The sequence below is a fragment of the Rhinoraja longicauda genome, chromosome 28, assembly GCF_053455715.1.
Source record: "Rhinoraja longicauda isolate Sanriku21f chromosome 28, sRhiLon1.1, whole genome shotgun sequence".
NCBI lineage: Eukaryota > Metazoa > Chordata > Chondrichthyes > Rajiformes > Arhynchobatidae > Rhinoraja > Rhinoraja longicauda.
Window position 1 is genome coordinate 897,723 of NC_135980.1, and position 8,314 is coordinate 906,036.

Here is an 8,314-nt window from a genome sequence, read left to right on the forward strand (position 1 = left end):
TTTTTAAACTTCTTAACTTCAAATTACGACTAAACAGTCATCTACTCACGGTACCCGGTCAATGAAGTTTTCAATCTTCCGATGATCCAGGTGTAGACCGTGTCAATTTGCCTTCAACCGGCAGGTACTTTGTTCCAGGATTTCAGCTCCAATCTCTGGCAGAGATTCAGCTTCCTCTTCAATTCCACTGTAGAATCGGATTTTGCTTGTAGAACACGTCTTTCTTAAATTCCTTCTACTTTAGTCCATTCAGAGCAAGTTCTTTACTCTAATTCCTTCAGAGCAAGTTCTTTACTCTAATGTAATGGCAGTTTCTATATATCTCGAAATCCCACTTTGATAGCCATTACTTCTCGGGGATGAAATGTAGTTATAGCTTATGCACACGTCGCACCCTGATATGACAAAACGAATCTTCCAAACTTCTTTTCTTCATTAATTGGTTTTTATTAAAGTAGCACAAATCATAGAGTAATTCATCAGTTTCCGTACTTTATCAACTATTTCTTCTTCTAACAATATCTAGAAATCTTGCAGTTATTACCATATGGTTCTTACAAATATAACCGGTGCGAGCACATGGTACGAGCGCGTGGTAAAGAACTGTATGCTCACCATCCTCCGAGTCTAAAACTGACCCACAACCTCTGTCGACACACTAGCCTCCTCCCATCTAGACACTCCCCATTACGCATTAAGTCACACCCACAAGCAGGCAAAAAAAGACATAAACTAGAAACATTAAAAAATAGCCACAACACAATGACAGTAATTGAATTAAGCATAAATGGCTCCTACAATGGCTTTTTTTCTTCATTGGTCTAGCACCCTCCCCTCGCCCACTCAACCCCCCCTCGCCCCACTCACTCCCCCTTCCCCTCCCACCTCCCCCCCCTCACTCACTCCGTCCCCCCCTTATCCCCCCCCCCTCCATTCTTAGGGGCTCTCCGGCAGCGCAGCCATTCCTGCCCATCGGGTTTCCATTGTGACGTCGAACACGGAGGTATTACTGCGCATGGGCGGCTGACGGGCACAGCAAGTGGAGAAGGGATTTATTAAAGTTTAAAATGTGAATAACAAACTATAACAACAATTTGAACATTAAAGATGAGATTGATTTCAGTAACTTGTCAATTTCTGTTTGGCATTCTTTCTCATTGATCCTCGACACATTCAGTTATTTATTTGCGCCTCTTTTGTTCCCTTCTGCTCCTCACCGCCTCTCGATGTCTCTTTGTGGCGTTCCTTCCTAGACCATGCTGTGACGCGTTTGCTCCCTCCTATTTTCATGATGTAAAAAAGAGATAGATATACATCAGGATGTATATATTTATAAACTTCTAAATAAAATACTATTTATTAATCAACACGGAAGCATTAGATCAAAATAACATTTTTCTGTTTGAAATAAAATAAATCTCAATCAAAATGCTTTTTTACTAACCTGTCAGTTTCTGTGCTGCGTTCTTTCTCGTTGATCCCCGACGTTCAGTTATTTCTCATCACTTCTCTAGTTCCCTTCTGCTCCTCACTGCCTCTCAATGTCTCGTTGCTGTTGATGAAAAAAACTCACACAATTTCAAAAAAGAGATATTATTGATCGGTCAAACTTTAACTTGAAGAAAATATGAGCATTTACCTCTATCATGTCTCCCTTGATCATTATCTCTGTCTCCCTTGATTCTCTGTCTACTAGTGCCTCTGGGAGTTTGTGTCTTTCTTAGTGAAGACAGATCCGAAGTAACTGTTCAAATCTTCCGCCATTTCCCTGTTACCCATAATAATTTCACCCTTTTCTGCCTTCAAAGGTCCCACATTTATCTTTACTAATTTTTTTCTCTCCAAGATTCAAGATTCAAGATATCTTTATTTGTCATCCAAAAAACAAGTTTTTTGGACGAAATTTAGTCACCCACAGTCCAACAATAAAAGCAATAAAATAAGCAAATTACACAACCCCAACCAACACACAAAAAAAAGAAACATCCATCACAGTGAGTCTCCTCCAGTCCCCTCCTCACTGTGATGGAAGGCCAGAATGTCTTTTCCCTTTTCCTGCCGTCTTCTCCCGCGGTCAGGCTGTTGTGGTTGCAGCCGCTCCGGACGGTGAAAGGTCCGCATCGGGCCGACCCAAGCCCCGCGATCCGGGGCGGGCGAACACACTGCCGCTGCCGCTGCACGTCGGAGCGGTCGTGGCTCCCGACATTGAAGCCCTCGCCCAGCAGAGAAAAATCCCGCGGCCTATTTCAGGCCGCGCTGGACGGTGAAATGTCCGCGGCGGGCCGACCCAAGCCCCGCGATCCATACCTAAAGAAGCTTTCTGTCCTTCTTTATATTCTTGGCCAGCTTCACTTCGTATCTCATCTTTTTAGCCCGTATTGCCCTTTTTGCTCTCTTCTGTTGTCCTTGAAAGTTGTCCAATCCTCTGGCTTCCCGCTACTCTTTGCTATCTTTTACATCTTTTCTTTTAGTTTTATTCCATCTCTAGCTTCCCTTGTCAGCCACGGTTGCCTCTTACTCCCCTTATAATTTTTCTTCCTCTTTGGAATGGAACAATCCTGCATCTTTTGGATTATGCCCAGAAATTCCTGCCATTGCTGTTCCACCATCATTCCTGCTCGGCCCAAAGTGACAACCTTCCGTGCAATACTTAATCACTCATAGAAACATAGAAACATCGAAAATAGGTGCAGGAGATGGCCATTCGGCCCTTCGAGCCAGCACCGCCATTCATTGTGATCATGGCTGATCATCCACAATCAGTAACCTGTGCCCAACTTCTCCCCATATCCCTTCATTCCACTAGCCCCCAGGGCTCTATCTAACTCTCTCTTAAATTCATCTAGTGATTTGGCCTCTACTGCCTTCTGTGGCAGAGAATTCCACAAATTCACAACTCTCTGGGTGAAAGAGTTCCTTCTTACCTCAGTTTTAAATGGCCTCCCCTTTATTCTAAGACTGTGGCCCCTGGTTCTGGACTCCCCCAACATTGGGAACATCTTTCCTGCATTTAGCTTGTCCATTCCTTTTATAATTTTATATGTCTCTATAAGATCCCCTTTCATCCTTCTAAACTCCAGTCTTTACAAGCCTTGTCTTTACAAGCCTCGTCTTTTCAATCTTTCCTCATATAACAGTCCCACCATCCCAGGGATCAATCTCGTGAACGCTACACTGCCTCAATTACAAGGATGTCCTTCCTCAAATTAGGAGACCAAAACTGTACACAATACTCCAGATGTGGTCTTACCAAGGCCCTCTACAACTGCAGAAAAACCTCTTTACTCCTATACTGAAATCCTCTTGTTATGAAGGCCATTAGCTTTCTTCACTGCGTTTGCTGCCTGACCCATTGAGTTCTTTCAGCACTAACGGAATCAAGGGATATGGGGAAAAAGCAGGACCGGGGTATTAAATTTGGATGATCAACCATGATCGTATTGAATGGCGGTGCTGGCTCGAAAGTGTGCTTGATTTCCATGATGATTGTAACTTTACAGTTCCAGTATTATCTTATTAGATTTTTATACAGTACATTCTTACAGTTTCACAATCTTAATTTAGTAACTCCTTAAATGTCAGCTCATTTGTGTCTGAACAGATAGTGTTCCCAGCACTGATCCCAGTGGAATGTACCATACAATTTAGGCAGTGTGAAGATCAGGGTGATAATAAAATTAAACTGGGTGTTATAATTTAATCTTGTGCATTACCAAAATACCGCATGTAGATTGGTTGGAGGCATGCGGTGCATTGAATTAAATCTGTCAGACAAATAGGGGTGAAAATAGTTTGTTTTTACAATAGTTGTTGAACTGTCAATTCTTTTGGGGAATCAGTCATTTTAAATGTTGATAAGGAAATAACAGGGGATTTGAACTTTAAACCATTCATAACAATTATTCATTCAGTCTTTGCCACATCTATTGTTGTACTTGCTGCCTTTGTGCTTCTGTTCAGGGAGGTGCTGCTGAAGAAATCTTGGGGAGTTGCTTTATATGGTGCAATGTGGCCACAGTGATGTTATGGTGGACAAGGTGCCAATCAATGGTATCCTTCTATGAAAAAAAGAAACAAAGGGTTGCAGACACTCAGCGGGTCAAACAGCATCTCTGGAGAACGGATAGGCGAGAGTTCTGGTCAGGAACCTTCTTCAGTCCGTTCAAGGAAGGATACCCTCAAACCATTTAGAGCATCTTTCCCTGAATGGCTTCACACTTCTTGAATATTGCAGCTGCCGTTACTCTCATAAGTGCAGAGTATTCCATGCACTCTTGATTTGTGGTATTACAAATTATTGAAGAGCTTTAGAATCAACCAGTTTGTTGCAAATTGCCCCTCACATCTCCCTTTTGTAAGCCGGGCATCATCAGAAGGGTACCATACTTTGAAACAGTAAAGGTGAGATGCCTCCTTGAACTTGTAGTCACCATAGGGATTGGTCCTGAGAGTCGAACCCTCGGATTGGCCAGCAAGGTCACATGGTGGTTTTGGCGCCCAAAACCAGTCAGTGGGAAGAGAACTTCGATGTGAACAGTTTGGGTTAATGGTTGTCTGTAATCTCATTTGTTATCCTTTGTAATCGAATATTGCGGCCGCAATAAACTTCTTTAACAAAGTACAAGCCTCCAGACTCGCCATATTGGTGACCCCAACGTGATCTAGCCGATCATCTACCATGGAGGGAAACGACGCCCCTGCTTTGGTTCTAACGCCCGGCGTACCGCAGCTAAACGCGGTCAGCGTTCATCCTCCTCCGTTTTGGGCGCATCAACCACACCTTTAGTTTGCCCATGCTGAAGCGTAGTTCCACCTGAGAAACATCTCGGTGGATGAGACAAAGTATTATTACCTGGTCAGCGCTCTACCGCCTGAGATGTCCGCGCGGGTGATGCAGTTCATCACCTCCCCTCCTGCAGATGGCAAGTACGAGGCTTTGAAGGTACTCATGCTCCGAACCTTCGGGTTCAGTAGGCATGATCGAACTGAGAGGCTTATGCACCTACCGGATCTCGGAGATCGTCTGCCGTCCACCCTCATGGCCGAAATGTTGGCGCTGGCAGGTGAGCACAAGGATTGCCTCATGTTCGAGCAGGCATTCCGGGAGCAACTTCCAGAAGATGTTAGGCTTATGCTCACGGATTGTTCTTTTAAGGACCCCTTGGCATATGCGGAGAAAGCCGATATGCTCATGGCGTCGAAATCGAAAAAACACAGTTCGATCAACAGGGTTTCGGCACCATCGGGCAGCCCGCAGCGGCACCAAGATGGCGCCGCGACTCCCGCCATTTCTCCGAAACCCCGACAAAAAGATCCGCACAAGCGCGGCTGGTGTTATTATCATCTGAGATGGGGTGGAGAAGCCCGCAACTGCCGCTCACCTTGCACTTTCTCGGGAAATGCCTCGGCAGTTGCGATTGGCCAGTACAGACGCCTCTACGTCAGAGATCGATTCACAGGCACAGAGTTCTTGGTCGACACGGGAGCCATAGTCAGCATCGTACTGCCGACCGATCTCGAAGCTTGATCGGGTAAGAGAGGCCTACCCTCATCGCGGTCAACGGTAGCCCCATCCGCACGTATGGTACGCGGGCAATGTCTCTGTCTTTAGCCACCCGCACGTACGAATGGTCATTTATCGTCGCGGAAGTCGGTCAGGCGATCCTGGGCGCAGATTTCCTCTGGGCCTTTTCGCTAGTAGCCGATGTCCGAGGTAAAGGCCTTCGACCCTCCGCTAGCAGCGATGAGCCCGCTGCTCCACCGCCTGCCACCCCGCCCAGCCCGACTGTCCAGGCCGTTGTCGCGGCCTCCGACCCGTATGCTGAGGTCCTGGTTGAGTTTCCGGAGCTGCTCGTTCAGCGTTTCGATGCCCCTTTTGCAAAGCACGGCGTTGTCCATTACATTTCCACTGAGGGGCCCCCCGTTTTCGCTCGGGCCCGGAGGTTGCCACCGGACAAACTGATGGTAGCGCATGAAAAATTTCAGAAGATGGAACAAATGGGCATTGTCCGTCAGTCCGACAGCCCGTGGGCCTCTCCGTTGCATATGGTCTCCAAAGCATCTGGGGGGTGGAGACCATGTGGAGATTACCGGCGCCTTAACGCCATCACCACGGCAGACCGCTACCCCATACCGCACATCCAAGACTTCTCGTCTAGGCTGGAAGGTGCCATGGTATTCTCTAAAATTGATTTGGTGCGGGTCCTGTGCATCCGGAAGACGTGCCGAAGACTGCCACGATCACCCCGTTCGGGTTGTTCGAATGGTTGTGTATGCCTTTCGGTTTGAAAAACGCGGCACAGGCTTTCCAGCGGCTTATGGACCATGTTGGTCAGGAATTGTCTTTTGTTTTCATTTATTTGGATGATATCCTGGTTGCCAGTCGCTCGGAGCAGGAACACCTGGTCCATTTACGGACCGTGTTCCGGCGGCTTCAAGGCCACGGGCTCATCATCCACCCCTCCAAGTGTCAATTTGGCCTCCACTCTATTGATTTCTTAGGACACCAGATCACCTCAGCCGGCCCCACTCCTTTGCCCGAAAAAGTGGAGGCTGTGCGTGCCTTCCCGTGGCCCACCACGGTAAAGGGGTTGCAGGAGTTCGTGGGTATGGTGAATTTCTACCATAGGTTCGTACCGGCAGCGGCACGGATCATGCGTCCGCTCTTCCAGTGTCTCGCAGGCAAACATGTCGAGTTGGAGTGGTCCGCGGCCGCTGAGACGGCCTTTGAGGCAACTAAAGCGACTCTGGCAGACGTCACCATGCTCGTCCACCCAAGCGCCTCCGCCCCCACGGCCCTGACGGTCGATGCGTCGGACGTGGCGGTGGGAGGGGTTTTGGAACAGCATGTAGATGGCAGTTAGCAGCCCTTGGCTTTTGTCAGCCGACAGCTTAATCCAGCTGAGCTGAAATATAGCGCCTTTGACCGAGAGCTTCTGGCTCTCTATTTAGCTGTCCGCCACTTTAGGTATTTTCTAGAAGGCCACCCATTTGTGTCCTTTACTGACCACAAACCATTGACTTTTGCTTTTTCGAAAGTGTCCGACCCATGGTCGGCCCGCCAGCAGCGGCTCCTGACTGCCATCTCCGAGTTTACCACCGATGTCCGCCACGTCGCGGGTAAGCTTAATGCCGTTGCTGATGCCCTGTCCAGGCCAGCCATTTCCCCAATTTCAGCGGTGGGATGCGAGGTGGATTTCCAGGAGCTTGCGTAGGCACAGCGCCTGGCAGACACTGCCTCAGCATACCAGTCCACCACTTCGGGGTTGAAGTTGGCCCAAGTGGCTTGCGGACCTGCGGGTACAAAAGTCTGGTGTGATGTTTCCCTTCCCCGCCCCAGGCCGATGGTACCGGCCGCCCTTCAGCGTCGGGTGTTTGATGCCATTCATGGGCTGGCGCACCCGTCCATTTGCTCCAGCTCTGCCTTAGTAGCCGCTAGGTTTGTGTGGCATGGCCTGCGGAAGCAAGTAGCCGCTTGGGCCCGTTCCTGTGTTCCCTGCCAGACCGCAAAAGTTCTCCGGCATGTCCAACCTCCGGTGCAGGAGTTTGCGGTCCCTTCGGTCCGTTTTTTCCATATTCATGTTGATTTAGTGGGGCCTTTACCTTCCTCCAGGGGCTACACTCACCTACTCATGGTGGTTGACCGATTTACCCGTTGGCCGGAGGCCTTCACGTTGTCCAACACCTCCGCCGCCTCTTGTGCCCGTGCCCTGGCCCTCCATTGGGTGGCCCGTTTCGGTGTTCAGTCCGTCATTTCCACTGACCGGGGGTCCCAGTTCACCTCTGCCCTTTGGGCTACGCTGGCGGAGCTGTACGGTTCCCGGTTGCAGCAGTCCACGGCGTACCACCCACAGGCTAATGGGCTCGTGGAGAGGTTTCACAGGCAACTTAAGGCGGCCCTCAGTGCGTGGCTGGACGGCCCTGACTGGGTAGACCAGCTCCCCTGGGTCCTTTTGGGCATCCGTACTGCTCCTAAGCAGGATCTCGGAACTTCGTCCACGGAACTGGTATATGGCTCGCCACTCAGAGTGCCCAGGGATTTCCTTCCAGAGTCCTCTGGTCAGCAGCCCTCGGTTCTGTCGGTTTTAGCATCACTCCGGGCGCGAGTGGGTTCCCTGGCTCTGGTTCCTACTTCGCGTCACGGGTGTTCCATGGTGCATGAACCGCCTGCCTTGAAGGACTGTGAATTTGTGTTTCTGCGTAGAGATACCCATCGTTCCCCGTTGCAGAGGGTCTATGAAGGGCCGTTCCGCGTCTTGCCTAAAGGGACGGTCACCTTCACCTTGGATGTTGGGGGCAGGAGTGAGCTCGTCTC